This window comes from Cupressus sempervirens, chromosome 3 (assembly GCF_028749045.1).
Source record: "Cupressus sempervirens isolate cs-2001-9-10 chromosome 3, ASM2874904v1, whole genome shotgun sequence".
In the NCBI taxonomy this organism is placed as follows: domain Eukaryota; kingdom Viridiplantae; phylum Streptophyta; class Pinopsida; order Cupressales; family Cupressaceae; genus Cupressus; species Cupressus sempervirens.
Window position 1 is genome coordinate 624,144,782 of NC_143120.1, and position 21,226 is coordinate 624,166,007.

At 34.8% G+C, this 21,226-nt stretch overlaps 1 pseudogene; it reads left to right on the forward strand.

Moving 5' to 3' along the window:
• The first annotated feature begins 11,328 nt into the window (after positions 1 to 11,328).
• On the forward strand, positions 11,329 to 18,641 carry LOC149568220 (DNA (cytosine-5)-methyltransferase 1B-like; annotated as a pseudogene).
• Positions 18,642 to 21,226: the final 2,585 nt, after the last annotated feature.

Consider the following 21,226-nt stretch of genomic DNA (forward strand, 5'->3'; position numbering starts at 1 on the left):
GGTAATAGTGACATTGACATAACAATGTTATGACATTAACAATAATAATAATACACCTAAGATAGTACACAAGCTGAAACTTGAAGTGACTACTCAACAATCAGTATAGTCACTAGCCAATACATGTGCAAATTTCACTTTCAGATTAAACAATTTTTCAGTTTACCACTGAAGATTAGCCAAGACCATTATTATTCATTTTCCTACAAAACAAGTAATTCGCCTCTGACATTATTAATTCATTTTTGGTAAAGGAAAAAATAGCCATCATTTATTTATCCGTCAGCAAAAAAAATATTAATTCGCCACATTTAAAATAATTTTTGCTAGGGTAAGAAAAAAATTGCCACCATATAATATTTTATTTCCCTATATGGAACGAAAAAATCACCCTTGACATTAAAATTTTCCTACCCATAGAATGTTGGATTTGCTAGCATATTAGGCTTTTTTTTTTTTTTTTCAGGAGGGGTTTCTTAAAGTTATCACCGTGTCACATGTGTGAGAAGTTGTATAGACTGTGAGCTGACAGTGCTATTGTATTTACAAAATAATTAATTATCTTATTATAATTAATTGGAAAAGCCTCAAGGCTGACTCAAAGAATTATTTTGAGGATACAATATATAGGAAAGACATTTTCCTTGTTTGTAAGTGTGTGATTTATTGCATTGAATGCAAAGTAATCAAGGAAGTGTGAAAAGAAGTAGAGTGTTTGGTGAATGTGAGTAAGCGATCCATGGGATTATTAGATGTGAATTTTGTGACCTAGTATTAAAATCAAAAGGAGTAGAAGTTTGGTTAATAGGATAAAGAAAGAGGAAGGAGCAATATAGTTCAATTCTATTATTCAGCAAGGAATAATATAAAGATCATTTGGACAATGGATTCATTGGTCTTTCCCCTGAAGCTATTTGGATAGTGGGGTCCATTTGCCTTCTACAACTCCTAATAGGGATTCAAAGTCTCCTAACAGTGACTGATATGTACTGGATGTTGTTATAGACTCATAATAGGGTCCATCCTCTAAGAAGGAATATTTATATTAGTACATCATCTTGTGGGTACCATTCCCATTGGGGTTTTTTCTCTGATCAAGGGTTTCCCTAGTTAACATATCTCATGTTATTGTGCATGTGTATCTTGTTGTGGTTTCTAGTTATATTTCTCATATGGTCAAAATCTAAGAAGGTTGATAATTGTGATAATAGTTAGATAACTGGTTCACCCTCCCCCCAACCCTCTCAGCTATATTGGTGGACTATATATTCTAACAGATCCACTGCTCTAACATTCTCAAGATTTGTTAATTGAACTAGGTCCTCCATAAGGTTATCCATAGAGCAATTTTCATCTCCCAATTGAAAGAATTGTTCTACCAACATTTTCTTTTGAAGATTTACTTCCTCATGTTTAGTAATTTAATTAGTAAATTTATTAATGAGATCATTGGGTAAGTGCACGAAGTTGTGGTGCCAAAAGGGGGGTATAAGTGGACACCTTTTTTCTAAAATCTGCAAATTTTGAACTTAAACAAAAATTTGAAGATAGTTACGCTCAAAATTTTAAGATATGACATAAACAAAAGTCGTAGTCCTTTGAATCTAGTTTCTAAACTAGTATTTTTTTTTCAAAATGGTTTAGTTTTAGGTCCTCAAAAAAGGGGGCCACAAAAAGTGGTACTATTTATTCCAAAAAAAAAAAACACAGTACAAAGTGTGGCCCCCCTAAAATTTTAACTTTTTTTTTTTGAAATTCTTTAATTGCTCTGGTTAAAAGTTACTTAACACTATGTAGTTTATCCCAGATTTTTCGGGTAATTTAATAATGTGTATTTTTTTAATGAATTTTTTAACTAGACAAATTCCAAAAACATGAAATATCTGTGTGCTCCCTCTAGAAATAATTGAAAACTAATCTAAAATCAATTTTTTTTTTCAAAGTGTGTAGAATGGAGTCTAGTTTCTAAAAAACTAAGTTGTTGCAAAATTTGATGAACGAGCTAAAATCAAGCCCAATTAGTACATGGTGGTTTTTGACAAAAAATGAACATACATTCAAAAGAAATTATAGATGAAAGGCTTGAAATAGTTCAAATTAAAAATAAATTATATGGTTAGATAGCTTACACAGAGACCTATAATGCTATGTAACCTGATCTTATCAATACCCAACCACGAGGAATCTTGAAGGGGAGCACACAAGAAAAATCAATCATTTTTGGTATGTTTGCTGGAAAACATGTCTTAGACTTGTTTATAAACTCCAAACCTTTGGGTTGGATCTCCAAGGCAAAACCAAGCCTTAGGCTTGGGTTTAATGCAAAGCTTTAAATAGCGCATGTGCCTTATAGTGCGCATGTGCTATTGGAAGCATTGAATTCTTAGTAGCGTGTGCGCGCTATAAGGCGCACACATTATTGAGGCCTAAATTGCAAACCAAGACCAAAAGAGAGCTGGGTGGGGGGGGGGGTGGGGGAATGGCTATGTGTGTGTGTGAGAGAGAGACAAAGAGATAGAGAGAGTAGGCAGTGGGAGACAGAGTGGGAGAGGAAGAGCAAGAGAGAGGAGGATGGGAGTGCATGTGTGTGAAAGAGAGAGAGTATGGAATGGGAGAGGGGGAAGATAGAGTAACTTGAGAGAGAGTAGGCTATGGAAGAGAGAGTAGGCAATGGGAGAGGGAGAGAGAGTGGGGATAGAAATGTGTGTAAGAGAGAAAGAGAGAGAGAGAGTAGGGGATAGGAGAGAGTGTGAAAATGTAAGACAGAGTAGGGGGTAGCAGAGAGAGAGAGAGAGAGAGAGAGAGAGAGAGTGAGAGAGTGAGAGAGAGAGAGAGAGAGAGAGAGAGAGAGAGAGAGTAGGCGGTGGGAGAGGGAGTGGGAGAGGGAGAGCGAGTGACATAAAAAGTAGGGGATGGGAGAGGAGAGAGGGGGGATGGGTGTGTGTGTGAAAGAGAGAGAGAGAGAGTAGGGAATGAGAGAGGGGAGAGAGAGATATAGAGAGTAGGCAATGGCAGAGGTATGAGAGAGAGAGGAAGAGAGTGAGAGTGAGAGAGAGAGAGATAGTAGGTGGTGGGAGAGGGAGTGGGAGGGAGAGAGAGGTGGAATGGAAGTGTGTAAGAGAGATAGAGTAGGGGATGGGAGAGAGTAGGTAGTAGGAGAGGGACTGCGAGAGAGAGAGAGGGAGGGAATGAGAATGTGTATTTATTTATAAGAGAGATAAAGTAGGGGATGGGAGAGAGTGTGAGAGTTTGAGAGAGAGTAGGAGGTTGCAGAGAGAGCTCGTATGGGATGGGGGCGAGAGAGAGAGAGAGAGAGAGAGAGAGAGAGAGAGAGAGAGAGAGTAGGATCCACTACTACATTTGACCTCAATTTTTGACCATCAATTAAAGAGGTAAATGTTGGTCGGATTATAGAAGGAAATTTTTTATTTTTCTTAAATCTAAGCTCGTGTTGGTCAAAATTTTGACCAACATGAACTTAACATGAAAAAAAAGGTTTTGGATTGGATGTTATTCAGCTCAAATTTGCCCGCGCCAAAATCTCTCTTCCAATTAGACTATTGGGAGGTCAACTTGTCAAGACCTTATTCGAGTGTATGATATGAGCTGACTCCTCTCGGAGACAATAAGCTTCTTAACACAGAGCACGCGGGAGCTACACAAGTAGAAGAATTGGTGAATGTGATTGACTGTATTTTGGGGCTCTTAGCATGTGAATGAAGGCCATTAATGTTCAAATGATGATGAATGGAAATGAGTTCTTTTTATCACACTTGTAGATGGATATATGGATTTTAGATTTCAAAGTGGTGATTTTTGTGCAAAGCATTTATGATCGATTTCCCATCTTGACAATATGGAATCACGAGGTAATGGATATCAAGAAATCTATCATCCAAAGGAGTTTGAGGTTCATCAAGAGGCTTATGAGTTTCATGGAGAATGGATTTCTGATTGAAATTATTGTGGTTAGAGTTGGAGACAGAGGATGCAAGAAACACTACCACTAGCGAAGATGGGATTTCGCCAACCACTGGGGTGTGATGAATTCGATCCTTCCTCAGCTCATCAGGGACCACAATAACCCTAATCTCTTTCTTTTTCTCATTATAATTAGTAAATAAAATCATCTATTGCAATTACTAATTATTCTTGAACTAATTATCTTGGAGTTCTTCTGCAATGCTCTATTGATATGTGGGTTTTGTTTTCACCCTATTAGTGGATCTATCACTTAATTATCACAAATTGTAAACCCATGACGTTGAAAGTTACAATAAATAAGCCCCAAATATTCACTATCCATGATATATATCCAGGACGTCAAGGATTTATTGAGGGTTGTGAAATTTATTGTAACTAATAGGAAGGCATATTGAGTGGCTGAATGTTTCTCTTGGACCTGAAAAAATACTTGATACCTATATCTTGTTCAAGTTTTCAATAGCCGTACTCATTCTAATTTTTTTCTCAGCTTTAAGTTTTTAAACAATCTTTAGAAATTAGATAGATTTGTTCAATTATGTAATATTAAGTTTAACTTGGAGTGTCTAGTTATTTCTTTCCATGGGAGATCAACTATACGTTGTGAATGAAGCTGCTTCACAGGCTTCTTGTTATATATCTCAAAATTCAATATAGTGGCAGTGTTAAATGTTTTGTATAGTAAATAATACTTCATACATTCACTTGTATGATAACCTAGTGTCTATATACTGTTTAGGTGATTTTATCCCGTGACGAAGACCCTCCAGTTGTTAGAATAATGGATTACAGGTAATCTCTGGTAATATATTGTTTTAAAAAGACAAATTTTCTTTTGCATTTTATTTGATGAAAATAAGATCTACTGTAAAGTATGGATTTAATGATGACAAATATCCATAGTGGTTCTCTATAATGATAGCATTTGAAATTGATATATCTATTTCTTGTAGTTCCCAACATAGTCGGAGATACTTTAGGCACTCATCTTTTTGCTGTCATTGTTGGCTGTACTTTTGACTAGACTTCTATTTATCTGTTGGTCATTCATAAACATTAATACAATTTCTTTCTTTCTATTAAATTATGAATTATTATTGTTGTTACTTGCCCAAGGTAAAGTAACGATAAAACAAGGACAATGAAGGTCCATACAATTAAAATGGCACAATAATATGTCTTCTGTAGCTTATTGTTTGTATATGGTTTTGTTAAAAGTTAGGAAATTGATGAGAATGTGGCTGAGAAAAGAGATGTACAATTATATGAAAAGTGCTTTACCTAAACAGGTTAGAGGAAAGATTTAATATATAATCTTTTATAGATCAGTGATGTCCAAATCCAGTAGTAACACATAATTTACATTTGGATGCAGATTATGTACCATTGTGATTGAAATTTCATGTTTTAATACACTTTTCACAGTTCTACATCTTGAAAGCTGAGGCAAGATGGTTAAAACATATGTTAAGCACTATTATTCATTTTATTTGGTGACTTCCCAATGACAAATAAGAGAAGTTGAAAATGGTGATTGGAAGGGGTGTGATGCAGAGACCTAGGTGGACTTTAAGTTTTTCACACTAAGAGGAACTTTCCTTGTGTTCTCACAACACAATCAAGCTTCTTCATAGGATCATTCTTCTTGATCCAGTCAACTTCAAACCATATCAGAGTACACATATCATTCTTTTGTTCCACCATAGGCTCTACATCTTATAAACATAACCTCTATCCCTCAATCCACCCATTGGATTCATCTAAACAATCTTATTCACCAATCTATCAAATGCCCTCAATGCCTCAATAGGCTCCAATCTTGATTTCAATTCAACTAGGTGTTTTCTCCACCCTGTCACACTTCAAACAACTTCAACTCACCTATTTCCAAGGTTTCTAAATCCCCATCTCATCAACTGGTACAAAAAATCACTTCTAGCCTTTCACTAGGCCTATTTCCCAATTAGCCCTGCCTAATCAGTTTTTCACACCTTTCTTCTACTTTTCACAAAACACTTTGAAAGCTAAGACCATTTCTAGATACCTTTTTCCAAGCTACACAACTATCTCAAAGTTTCATACTGCTCCTTTAGACCAAATGCCCAAACCAACACTGCTGCTCCATAATTAGCCACCATTAGTCCTCCTATTACAAAGAAACTATTAACATATCTCATTCCCAAAAGAATTTGACCTCAAATAGAGTTGTATCCTAACCCAAAAAAATTGATTTTCACATTTAAAGGAGATTCCACCAAGGTTTTCATGCTCAACCAACAAACCCTCCTTCCTAGGTGCCTATGCCTAGGTTTTTTTCAAACTCACCTTTCCAAACACTTCCTGATCCTTCCAATGGATCCAACACCTTCACATAGCCCTAACATGACCTTCCATGCAATAAAATACAGCCCTCATGTGGATGGAATCTCCAAACCTTGACTGGCCCAAGATTTAGTGTTCCCAAACAACACTCTGTCTTCAACTAGAGACCTTCTTCTCCAATCTCATTGCACATTCCTACATATCTCTACACAAAAAATCATTATATAGATACATTTAACATATTGACAGCCTCTCCCATGAGTTACATCTCCATTACAGTAGTGGGAGAGGTGAAACTTTAAATAATCTCAGAAAATTAACTCTCTGTCACATGACAGTGACTGTCACTAAATTGTAGTGCAAAATCTTTTACAAAGGACCTGTTCAAATGGAAAGAACTTTGAAAAACCTTCTAAAACATTTGTATGTTTGAAAGGAAAACTTGTAATGAAATAAAACTTGTTCAAATCAAAAGACAATCAAAATATAATGTCACTATTCTGTGACTGTCTACAGTGGCAGAGAAACACTGTCTTTTTATCATTTTTTTCCCAAAGCTTTCTTAAATCCTCAATACATCTCCTTGAAACTCATTTACATCATACTTTTATAGACTCCTTTGGCACCTTTAAACTGCCTAATCCCCTAAGGAACCGACCAACTTCTCCTAACTGTCTGGGTGACAGTTTTGATTAACTTTTAATAACTTTTAATAATAGTTCTGCACCATAACCTTGGGTAGTCAAAGACTAAAGACCTTTTAACACAATTCCTAAATGAATCAATACTCCTTAATAAGACTTAATGACTCTCAAATAGTGCAATGTTCCCAATGACTCCTTCTTAACTCCTTGATTCCCTTATTGTGGCCTATTGTTAACACTTTGACAATTTGACATATTTTGCTAAGTACATTGGACTTATTTGCTTTCCATATGCTAATCATGACCTTTTGACCACATTTAACCATCCTAATACTTTCTAGGATTCCATTTGCCCTTGAAATGTCATAAATGACCCTAGGTACATTCTAATTCCCATAATGCCATTTAGGCTTACATAATGATCATAAAACATATTTGAAGGACCATTTCATGGTCTCATTACAACCAATGACCTATCATGGTCATGTTCACATCTTGTTGCCTTTAGTGCCTTCTTGTGTCCTCATCCTTAGCCTTGATGCTCTTGCATCAGGGTGGAATCCATTGCTGGTCCTTGGGACCAAGTCCACATACCATGCATCAAAACAAGTAAAAGCTTGGGAACAACTCTACTTAAATGCTACACCCACATATTCAAGTTTACTAATCTTAGCTCAGTCAAAATGTGAAAAGAATAAAATTAGCAGATTTCATTTTCAACATTCCATATTCAAGCATACCATCTTGAGTTCCATCCATCATAAAAAAGAAGAATGGGTAGAACTCAGATCAAAATTGATATTTTGAACTCAAGATCATCTGTTAATTGACAGCCTATGAGATTTCTATTAAGTGTAGTTAAACAAAGATATGAAAACATTACATTCTACTGCAAAATCTGGGATTCGATAATAGACAACCCAAAATTATTTTTTCGTTTTATTGTTTTTAGGTCTTGATGATAAACTTTGCAATTTGAATAGCAACAACAAGGCTATTATAAAACCAAAAGGCAAGTGATTCTTAGGGCTATTCTGTATATATTTCTTATTTTGTGTGGGTGGGTAGTCAGTGTTTAGGACATGTTGATTATTTATTGGCTGACTGATCATTCTCTATTGAAGATAGTTTGCAAAACTCATGCATAGCTTTAATTTTTACTTTTAAAATCAATACAAAACTTCTTAACTTTGTCGTCTTATCAATTCAAACAAAACAAGGGAAAAACCAAAAATAGAAAATATTCATTTAGCAAATGACTTATATGTAATGATTTACAAGGTTTGATGTTGAATTTAGAGTACGTGATAGATAAGTTGAAAACGAGGCAAATGGCATGACCTTTTACATTCAATCCGTCAAGTCGATTTGAATTTCATTCTCTACTCTTTCATTTTCTCTTTTTTTATTTTCTTGGTTGACATTGATATCCCCTATTACTATCATCTCCATCAATGTTATGTGCTTTTCTACTATCTCCAAAGCCTTGCTTATCTTGTCTTCATGGAATTCCCTAGCCCACTTGTTGGAGTGCTTTATCAGCAAATCTGGTAATCGCTGAACACAACCCTGAATAAGTTCTCTAAAGCAACCGATTATTTCATTTCCCAAGCCAATGATTACAATGTTACCATCCTTAGAATTATTATCATTTTCCAATTCAAAGATGTAAGAATCTAAGACAGGGATGTAGACAAAATGTAAGCTCTTGTTTAGTGCATGTTTCTTATAGTATCCATGCTTTTCTTTTTCATCTCTCCAGAGGAACATAGTTGGTATTGCAATTGGGACAAATAATAGTAAGTATAGTATCATTATTATAATTATGATCATGCAAATTAGAAGTAGGACTCCAAGGCATTTGACCACATACCCAAGACACACTGCAAGATAGTCAACCACATATCCATCTACACTGGTCAGCGATTCAATCACAGGCTCCTGCAATTCATTCACAAGCTCCTATGATTCATTCAAAGGCTCCTGTGACTCATTTGGAGGCTCTTGTGATTCATTCGCAGGCTCCCATTTTGCTCCCATTTGTGCAACCATTCATCTAGGCATTTCCACATTTCCAGAATCAAGATGAATGACCAAATGAATAGGAGAACGAATCCTAAAAGTGTCACATAGGAAATATTATCTCCAATTTTACACTCTGAGTTTTTCATCTCCTTCTCTAATTCTTCTTTCTCTTCCTTGAGGAAATAAAAAAGGTGTTGACTTGTTGTAGTCCATTGAGCATCTCCTCCTCCATGTTGCTCAATTTTCTTTTCTAACCATTTCATGTGCTTCTCAGCTTCCAAACTCATCTCAAAAGCTTCAAAGTTACATGAACCAAACATATCCATTGGTCGAATGGCTATGTTCTCAAGGAAGTCCACAAATTCTAACAGATCTTTTATCTCTTTATAAGCTTTGATCATATCCTCCGCACCAACATCCATCTTCAAATCCCACTCAAAATTTTATGTGGTGTCTAATTTTTAGGGGATTGAATTTTATGTTTTATTGTTTTGAATTTTGAGGTTGCATCCTAAAGTTGGTGTTTGATGCCTCTAAATTTGTGGACGTGTTTTGAAAGTGGTCATTTCTTTCATTGAACATTTTCAACATGGATTATATTTTCTGGTGCATTTTCTTCTTCTTTTGTTCTCAGAGGTTAAATTTGCAGGTATCATTTGGAAGTAGTGTTCCAGTTGTTCGACTTTGGGATTGGATGTGATAATTTGTTTGAATTTGTGTGGATTGAAGGCTTTGTTCATTCATACTAGAAATATTGGTTGATTCATTCGCTTTCTTAGCCGTGTTAGCATTCCTTGCCTTGTTTTGAAGCCTTTTAGTTAGCCACTTGTTGAGATGTCCTTCTCTTGTTCTTAGGACGTTCTCTAAGTTCAAATTCTGATTGATGCTTATGGTGCTACTACATGATCACGAATTTGGCACCTTTATTCCTCAAAAATTTGAAACTTCATTCTAGTCAATTTTTCTTGTTAGGTAAATCATCTAATTTTCATCAAAATATAACTAAAGTAATTGTTAGAAACTTCTTTTTAATAAGCTAGGTGCCACTTGTAGTAGCACAACATTAGAACCAAGATTCCTCAGCCAAGCATTATTTGACCCCATTCCGATGACATGGGTCCCTAGTTCAAAGAGTAGCTTCAAATTACTACTCAGATTCCTTAACCTAATCTCATTGGCATTACTAGTCTCATTCAAATGATATGAATCTACTACTTATGAGCTGAGCTCAAGACCAAAGGGTAGCTTCACATTACGACCAATTCCTCAGCCTAATCTCTTAGGCATGGTAGCTTTGTTTATTCTAGCCAGTATTATTCCTCAATTTCAAATGCACATAAGGGCTCTATTCATCCTTAACTTCTATGTGTTAGGGGCATGGTGCTTTATTTTCATCTTCCTACAACTTTTTTTTAACTTTTTCTATCTCTAGTCCCTTGTGGACATTAATATAATTTTCTTTTCTTGCTATAGACAAGCTCTGGTTTGACTGTTTTCTTTTGAGATTTTATACTTGAAGTTCATTTGGTAATGCTAAATTGTATTGATCTTTAAGCTTCCTTTAGAACTCAATGATTTCTTTTTTGAGGGTAATTTCTATTTACTTGTTCTACCCATAGTTTTCATTGTCTTCTTTCTCATGGGACATGACAATATCGTAGGCATAATCTTCTTGGTTAATTGGAATGTGCCTTGTGATCCATGCCATGGAGGATCCAATTTAAGTCCTTTGTATGATGATAACTTATAAAGTGGCTATAAACCCCATATGTAATTCCTTCAAACAAAGAGTAGCACAAGAAATTTATTAAGTTTTTCCATAATTTGTACAATATTTATTAATTATTGTGCATTATAGTCTTTCACAATTATTATCTTGAACGTGGATGATCTAATGAGGGCATTGAAACCTGTGGATGAGAAATGACTGAGTGCTTCATGGGAGCACACATAGGGAGACTACAACTTGAGTATTTACCATTTTCTAAGCACGCATGTTGTTGATTAGCTATGCTATGGAAAATGATGGGGAAATAAATTCAAACTGGTTTCCTAATGAGGTTAAGTGATTTATTGAAGTTGCTTTGACATTGATGTTCTGCGAAAGAGTGCCAAGTCACTTGGATGTTTGAAATGATCTCTCTGTTGAAGCATAATTTATTAAGGACTTGTTTTTGAAGGGTGTAGATGACTCATAATTTTTAGTTCATTATGACATATGTCGATGGAGGAAATGCTAAGTTTTTGTCAACTCTTTTTAGATGTTTTAGCTTTTCCCCCTAATTGTGGCATGAAGTTAGATAAATTACATGTGGTTGCAGTACTAGATATTGATGTTGTTGGCACATTTACAATGAGTCAAGTAGCATTGAAGTATTTGAGGGAAGGTGGAATTGGAAAGCCTCCTTCAGAGGCTAGTGTTATTTTAAATTTAAGTGCTACAATACAGTACCTCAGCTTTTTGGTATCAAATTCATGTCCCTGCTGCAAAGGTTCATTTTTAATCATTATATTCTTCTTGGATTAAGATTTGAATTAACTATTTAATAAATTTAAATGTTTCAACATAAACATGAGAGTCATTTTACTTACATAATAATTTAATAAATTTATCTAGCAAAGTTTTGTTTTGTTTACATGCAGTTGTTGATAGTCTTACAAGATCTATGGCTTTAGAGTGGGGGACAAATTATGGAATACGTGTAAATGGTATTGCATCTGGTCCAATTGAAGGTATTCCTGGAATGGACATACTTTCACCCAAGGAATTGCTAAGTGATCTTCGAAAAAATCAACCTCTTTATAAAGAAGGAGAAAAATGGGATGTTGCTATGGCGATCATCTATTTGGCATCTGACACTGGTTAGTATCTCTTGAACCTATCTAATAATCAATATTCAAATCTCAGAGATGGAAGCTATTTAAAGAAAAATATTGTTTGGAGGGTTTATTTGTTTTTAAATTTCTTTTCCATAGACTTGGAGGTATTTAAAAAAAAAAAAAACAATTTTTGAAAATTCCATAATATAGAACTTTGAAAATAAGAATAGTATATTAGTCATACAAGAATGCTAATAGTGAAGGTTCTCTCTAACAAAGGATTAGTCATACAATTGTTTATGTCCCTCTTAAAAGGTGTATACCTAATCGCTATAACTTTACATGGATTTCTGTATCATTCAAATTATCAGCTTGAAACATTATATATTCTTGTTTTATTTATTTGCTCTTATTTGCTTTTAACTTGTATTGCAAAATTCTTCAATTTTTGAAAATTAATTGAGACATATCTCATACCAGAGATGTGTTCGTCTTCAAAACATGTCTCAGAAGGTGCAAGATGGCTCTCCCTATACCAGTGCCTTTTTCCTTAGTCTGGAACTCATTAAAATCCTTCTATCCTAATCAATTTACATTTAAATTTTGGCATAAATAAGGACTTTACATTAAAACTTAATAAGTGTACATAAACATTAAAATCAGAATTTTCATCCCTGCTCAAAGTGGTAATTAATCTACCAGATGAATTCTCACAAATAAGGGGCATTGACATGTTATTATATTTCTTTGAAGTGTTCATAGTTGTAAACATTAAATATCTAGTTTTCTTTCTTTTCTTTACAAATTTTAGGAAATTGTGCCATTGAATGCTTGGAACATATTGGGTGTAGAAGACAATGGTCCCGTTGCAAAATGGTTAGCCCTTATTCGCCGTACATTGAACAAAAATACAAGTTTTTGACCATACAGCTTGGATGGACCAAAAGATTCATCACTAGAACCTTGTAGTTCTGATTCTGATTGTGGATATTCTCAAGCAAATCAGAATTCTGCTTCTTACCAGAGTAATTCCTTCCAGACTTTGAAATTTCATATCAAACCAAACATTGAACAGATTAAAAATCCAACCTTGCTGACTGTGGAAATGTGTCCCTTTGGAAATAGATATCTGAGTAGACTGCAATGCTTGGTTTGGATCAGTTTCATCACAGGACAAAAGTGATTTCAATGTAAGGTATTCCTTGTAATATTGGTGCATATCTACATAGTTCCATGTTTGGTGCGTATAACAATGGCTCACTTTGAAAAGGTTGATTATTCTCTTACTTTTTTCAAAAGACTGTGATGCATATTCTTTTCAAACCATTTAAATTTGCACTGGTATTGATGATTTCCAGTTCTCTTGGAATCAAATCCTTAAATTTTTCTATTTGTGGAGGGTTTCTGTGTGTTGCATATAAGGGTTGGTTCTTTGAGCATCAAGATTTTTCTGCTTTGTTTTTTTGACTGAGAATGTTGTCTTTGTCAAAGAGTAACTCTTCTTTGCATATCTAAGGATTCTCTTTGGGGAAAGCATATCTAAAGTTCTAATTTGCACTACTATGAGGAGTTCCCTGTGAGAAGGCCATGGCTTCTTGGAGAAACCATGGAGTCAGATTGATCAAACCTTTTTTTTTTGGTGTGACTAAGTTCTACTTCTAGTAGTGAAAAACTCTTTGTTTGCAAGCAGACGGTTGATGGAAAAGGAGCTAGGTTCTTGAATTTTCTTCTTTTTCAATGGAAAGAAGCACTCATAGGGGCCTTAGAAAAGTAACATAAGTTGGCCCAATGAGATACTTGAACACATACACAATAATATCTCTTTGGGTGGGAGAGGAATCTTGGGTCTACTGTTTTCAGATAATGTATTCTTTAGAAAGTTTTGAATAATATAAGACACACTTCATTATTTAACTCAAGTACTGGATTTGCCTAAACAATGTGTTCATACATTTTTCCCTTAATACATAAGCCCTTCATGTGAGAGCAGGGGAGAAATTTTACAGCTGGAAGGACTGTGTGAAATACTTGGCATCAGGCAGGGATTTTGACAGTGCAGAGAATATGGGCCGAAAGAGACCCAAAAAGAAAGTTGGTAAAACCAAGCTAATGTGGTCGAGGTTCAAGATGAGGGTGAACCTAAACCAGCTAGAAAACACCCCAAATGAGCAGTCACTGTGATGAATTACAAGGAAAAGACACTTCGTCTAAATGCGATAGATTCAATCATTGAAGCCAAGGAGGAAACAACCATGGAAGAGGAGGATCTTGCCATTAGTTTAACAGTGAATGAACAACACCAGGAATAAATGCCTCCACAATGACGCTTGATAGATTTTATAATCCATGATTCTAAGGGTGCCTCTCAGCCAATAGAAATGGTGTATGTTATGGATCTTTATATTTTTGGATTAATTTTTCCAAAGGAAGGTTTATTGGATAAATCAAAAGGGGTTCATTGTGAGGGGTTTGGGGTTGTGGAAACATGGTCCATAATAGGATATGAAAATGGGTCTGTTGTTATATGGCTTCAAACTAAGGTAGCAGAGTATGTGTGTGTAAAGTTTGCTGGCTCTTATAAGAAATTCTTTAGTATTCTAAATGAAAAGCAATGCTTTGTGTTGAGGTATACAAGGCTCTTTCCAAGCCTAATGGAGGTAATCCTGAACTAGGATTGGATGAATTGGTGGCACATGTTGTGTGATCTATGTCTTCTAATACGAGTTTTTAGGGAAGCTTTTGTGGGAGAGATTTCATACTTTCTTAGGGAGATTTAATTGTAAAACAGCTAACTAGTTTGGACAACAATTCTGAAGAAGGTGATCAGATTTTTACTAGTTTGCCTGCTCTTGTAGCTCTAGAGTAGGAGTGCCTTCAATCAAAACATATGAGGCCTGTTGGTACACAAATTAAAGAGAGCTCTGCTGGTACTATTGTTGGTGCTTCATCTGTCTATGACGAGGATGAGAAGCTTGCAAGATTGATGCAAGAGGAGAATGATTGGATGGCTGCAAGACCAAGTCAAAAGTCTCAAGGCAAGAAGAAGTTCTACATCAAAATCAATGAAGATGAAATTGCAAATGATTATCCATTGCCTGCATATTATAAGGCCACTAAAGATGAAATGGATGAATATCATTTTTATGATGATTCATGTATATTAGATCCTAAAGATCTACCCCACAGGATGTTGCATGATTGGTCTTTATAAAATTCCAATTCCAGGCTTGTTCCCCTGGAACTTCTTCCAATTTTTGGTGGTACTGAGACAAATGTTGCAGTATTTGGATCAAGTGTCATGACAGAAGATGATGGTAGCAACTATTGTTTGGATGCTGACTCTAGAGGGCATAAAAATTGTCAAGATAATGAGCTGCATGGGATTCATGTATATTTAAGTGCTATCAAGGAATGGATGATATAATTTGGAGCAAATATACTGTTCATATCAATACGCACTGATGGTGCCTGGTATAGGATTGGGAAGCCTTCTAAGAAATATTTACCATGGTGTAAACTCGTTCTAAAAACTTCTAGGCTTGCAATCAAAATAATTGTATTGCTGAAGGAACAGAGTCATGCTTCAAAACTTTCTTTCTCAGATGTGATTAGGAAGCTGGCAAGCCTAGATAAAACTGAGCCATTTTTTATCTCACCCAATCTGGATGTTGTAGAAAGGTATGTTGTTGTTCATGGTCAAATCATTTTGCAGTAGTTTGCAGAGTATCCAGATGAATGCATACAAAGGAGTGCCTTCGTGACAGGCCTTTCTATTAATATGGAACAAAGACATGATACAAAACTATCTTTCACAAAAAAGGGAGTCATAGTCAAAGAAAATAATTTGAATACTAGGGCTAATGCATGGCCTAAAACTATTAGCAAACAAGAAATGTGTGCAAATACTACAAAGATGATAAATCACATCTGGAGTGAGTACTACTCAATTTCTGCATCTGATGAAATAAATAAGGAAAATGGTGAGAATGGTGAGAAAGATGAGGAAGAACAGGCTCAGGAAGATAGTGAGGATGAGGAAGAGACTAATTTGATTGTGGTGGACAAAACTAAACTCTCCCCTATCATTAGAATAGGGAGAGGCAGATTGAGTAGCAAAGATATAAAATGGGTAGGCCAATCTGTTGGTAAAACATCATCTGGAAAACCCCTATATAAGATGGTTTCTGCTAATGGAGATATTGCTATGGGAAGTGCAGTTCTAGTGTATTCAAAAGGTCAGGACCAGCACTTTGAGAATCTTTCCACTATTCTTTTTTTTGAGTACATGTATGGGAAATCTAATGGGACAAAAATGATTCATGGAAGAGTTCTTCAGAGAGGCACTGAAACTTTGATAGGAAATACTGCTAATCCTCGCAAAGTCTTTTTGACTCATCAATGCCTTCAAGTGTTACTAAGTGGGACTCTATCACGTTCCCAACATTTTTTCCTTTCTTGATATTCTTCAATGTAGGGCTTCTTGCTATTCTCCATTCTTTCTTGGCAAGCTGATGCTATTGGTTTTCCATTCAGCTTTATGTCTAGATTGATGGAACAAATGGTGCTAGAAAAATGTTTAGAAGAGCTTTGCAAAGAAATTTTAGACTTGATTTTCGTACATGCAAAAATAGATAAAGGTAAAGGATATTTTAGATATACAAAAAGATACGGTAAATTTGATGCCACAGTTAACCCTTATATTAGATATATTCCAACAAATGTGGTGTTCAGATGTGGCATAGCAGCGTTGTATATGATTGGTTGAAGATAATGTCAGAAAATTTATTTGCATGACATTTCCTATGGACTCTGGGAAAATTTTATGGTCAATATTATGCAAGTAAAAATAGAGAATCCTTGTAATGAACAAAAAAAAAAAATCCCAAATTGAATATAAGAAATTTCAATACCAGAGTAATTATAAATCTACAGACTAGGCTACCTACTGGCTACTCTTTTTTAGCCTTTTTATTGCAAAAGGTGAACATTATAATTTATAATCTAGAAACTTTTCTTAAAACATATTTTCCACTGCTACACTTTGGCTTCTAGGGTTTGTTTTGTATGAGTAATGTATTATGCTGTACTTTTTTGTTAAGGTTGTTTTACTTGATTTCTTGTTCAATCATTTGTTTCTTAAAATTACATCTTTCAACAATCTCTTCAACTCTTAGTTTTAAAGGATGCTTACAAAGCAGCTTTTCTTGTTACCAAATTATGACTTTTAGTAATTCATTTCCAACTTCCAAGTGAAGCTCAAAAGAAAGAAAGGATTTTATATTCCTATTTCATATCAAAATTATTTTGTAAATTGATGCAGCTATTCTCATTCAATATAAATGTTACTTGAATGCTATGAATGAGTCAAATGGACAAACTAGGGCCATATATGTTATGCTGAGAAAAATCGGATGGTGGTAACAACACTAGTTGTATTATGAATATTTTAGAAATCTTTTCACAAATGTCAAAGTATATGTGAAGTTGAAGATATTTGCTGAGATAATATTTCTTTTCTTACTGTTTACATTTATTTTACCTTTCTAATGCTATTTTCCTACTGGTCTAACATTATTTTCTCTGTTCATCTGATTTTTAAGAGGTCTTAATCAGGTATTTAAGTTATAAATTTAATTGCAACTCTTCTTAATTGAAACTTCTACAAGTTTATTCATCAGATGAAAAATTTAGGTTGGGTAAAGTTAGTGAACTGTTTGTGTATGAGAATTTTACAAAAGTTCCAGCTAAAATGGTCAAAGCTGGAGATATTTGTGCTATTTATGGTATAAATGATGTCCTTGTACGTATATATGTTCCTCTATTCATCCATTAAATACCCCTAATTTTCATTCCTAATCTTGTCCATCGCGAAGCATTTCTTTTGAGTAATTTTCAAGGTAATTTTGAAATGTATAGTTTTTGGTTATGTACTATGTTCAATACAGATTGGTGAAACTCTGGTAGATAAAGTTAATGGCTCAACTTTGCCTGGAATTAAAATTGAACAACCTATTGTGAAAATGGCATTTGCAATCAACAATTTGCCATTTGTTGGGCATGAGGTTTGCTCCTTGATTAAGTCAAATAGTGTTTATGTACTTATCACAGACACTTCTATTGATCAAGCTAATTCATTTTTCCTTTGAACAATTTTTCAGGGGAAACATATGACAAAAAAATAAATTAGGGAGCATCTTTATCGTGAACTTGAGAGGAATTTGGCAATGAAAGTTGAAGATGGGGAAACAGTCGATACATTCATTGTTAGTGGGAGGTGTACATTGCATATAACAATGTTAATTGAGAACATGTAGGTGTATATGGATTTTTAGTTTCTCCAAGCTGGATATGGTTAATTACAATAATATGTTTTGCAAGCTGCAACACATTTATAATTATGGAGCTAGTTTCTTATCACTGTGCAGCTATTTATCTTAAACATCTTACAATCAAAAGGAACCTTTGACAATTATTTTGACATTTTGATCTTGTAGGCGGAGGGAAGGATTTGAGTTTATGCTAGGCCCACCTAAAGTTATAAACAAAAAAGTTAATGATAAATTGTTTGAACCCTATGAGGTACAATAATATCCTCATCATCCTTGATTTCTATTGATGATTGTGGAATCCTATAAAGAGTAAAATGATGAAAAGATGATGGCAGTATATACTATATGCATTTGCAATATCAAACATTACTTCTCATATGTTAGAAATAATGAAATGCAGATTGCTATTGTTGAAGTACCAAAAACATATGTGGGTGCTGTTGTGGAGCTCCTAGGAAAATGCCGTGGGAAGATGCTTGATGTCCAAGCCACAGGGTATGTCCTCTATCACACCTAGTTATCTTGAGTATATACAAATTTTTGTAAATATTCTACATATAAACAACATGAAGTAGATATTTATAATTAGCTAACTCTAGGTTGTCTTTAGCCCATCATTTTTTTGTACTATTTTACATTGATTTTCCTATAGTGATATTTCTACTTATCTATTTTTATTTTGAGATGCCCTAGGATGTACAAGACCTTTGATTTCACTTTGATTTTCCTTTTACATGCTTACTATCATTTTGTGTTCGACAACCTGCTATCTCCATTTTGACTATGCACTAAATTATGCTTCTGAACACAAGTTTTTGTCAACTCTTACAGTTCTTGAAGATATTGCTTGTGCCCCATCAAGTGTTTGAATAAAGTCTTTTTCTAAGAACAAGATGTAATAGCCACAACTTGATACCTTGATTCATAGAAACCTAGTAGACACTAGCTAAGTGTCTGTCAGAAGAATAAAATAGGTTACAAATATGGGGTTTGCAACCCTGGAGCTCGTACGAGATGGGAGAGAGAGAGTGAGATTAGGGGATGTGAGAGTGTGAGAGAGAGTAGGGGATGGGAGAGAGAGTGAGAGTAAGGAATGGGAGAGAGAGAGAGAGTAGAGAGGGAGAGAGAGAACTCAAGAGAGAGAGATAGTAGGCAGTAGGAGAGGGAGAGGGAAAGAGATGGGGGGATGGGAGTGTGTGTGACAGATGTAGAGAGTAGGGGATCAGAGAGAAGAGAGTGGGGGGATAAGAGTGTGTGTGAGAGATCTAAAGAGTAGGGGCTGGGAGAGGAAAGAGGGTGACAGAGGTAGAGAGAGTAGGCAGTGGGAGAGGGAGAGCGAGAGAGAGAGTAAAGGATGGGAGAGGGGAGAGAGAGAGTGTAAGGGATGGGAGAGGGGAGAGAGATTAGGAAGAGAGAGATGGTAGGGGATGGGAGAGAGAGTAGGGAAGATGGAGAGTGATGTGTTTCCACATAGTGCATACGTGCTATAGTGTGTACGCACTATGTGAAATTACCTAAAACAAACAAAAAACAACTATGGGGCCCATTTCATCCATTCTCTGCTTTTGGTTTGTTATGCACTTTGTTATTTCGACAGAAATCATGGGTTTCAACATAGAAAACATTATTTCAACATTTTTGGAAGCTAGCAAACACCAAATTCAATCATTGGATACGTTATTTGAAGACTTTTTGAATATTCCTTGTATAGAAAAGGCTAGTGCAATCTATTTTAAATATTGTTTGTTGATATATAGCTACAAATTTGATTATAATTTGACATGTTTAATATATAGTGAATTCATTGAAATTTGTATGTTTGAATGAAATGTTATTTTGAAATGGTTAGAAATTTGACAAGTCGTTTGATATATATTGTCTATTCATTCAAATAATTATAATTTTTATATTTATTTGAATAATTTGTAATTTACACATTTTAAGTAATTCAGATGTTTGAATAATTTGACATGTAGAAATCATCATCATGCCAAGGAAGAAACCAAAAACTCAAACAAATGAAGATAGAGAGAGAGATTTGGAAATTAAAAGAGATAAAATGAAATTATTATGTGAGCAAATAAAATTGCAAAGCAATAATGAAGAATTGAATTTCGAAGAGGATCAAGAACCACCGATACAAAGAAACAAAGAGGAAGAATTGGAAAGACAAAGAGAACGAATGGGACTATTACACTCAAGAACACAATTGAACTGTGAAGCTACACCATCTTCCAATGTTGGAGTCATATCGTCCGCTGCACCATCTTCTAATGTTGGAGTCATATTGTCCTCTACACCATCTTCCAATGTTGGAGTCATACCGTCCTCTCATGTTGAAGAGACACTAATTTGTAGATCCGACGATATACACACTCCATCATGTCATGTTGAAGGCACAACATCAACACATCAAGTAGGTGATATTCCATCTTTTGCATCTTATTGTCAAGGCACATCATCTTTAGTTCAAGGTACACAATACACTTGACTTTAAGTTGATGTTCAAAATATTGAGGGAATGGAAGAGATTATAACACCTTCTAGAATTCATTTTAGAAGACCAAAATATTTGATTGATATTGATACTAACATTTTGAAATCAATGCTTGACAAGATTAGCAAGTATACTTGTCAAAGAAAAGTTAATCGTATGTGGAGATTATTTTTTGAAGAATTAAATATTATAAGTCAATGTCAATTATTTGTTAAAATGATGAGGAATTTGAAATTTAGGCCTATCATGAAGATTCTTGGGCTAAGAACAATGGACGATTCAAATGAAAAAAAATATTGTAAAGAATCTAATGAGTTTTTATGACAAAGTGGGTTTTAAATCACACACCAAAATAATAATATCACAAGACGAGTACTTACATCGACAATAGTAAGTAGCCAAATGAAGAAAGCTTGACTCATGAGAAAGACAAGAAAAACATTAAAAATTGGTAAAGGTACTCTAAGGAGAGCCATGCTAAGGTGTGAGAGATTGGAAGATCCAACAAAACATGAGTTATGGACATTTAGTAGTAGACTACCATGAAAGGATAAAGAAATTAGTGAAGCCTTGAAATCCTTGATCGAAGATTTTTGGAAAAATAA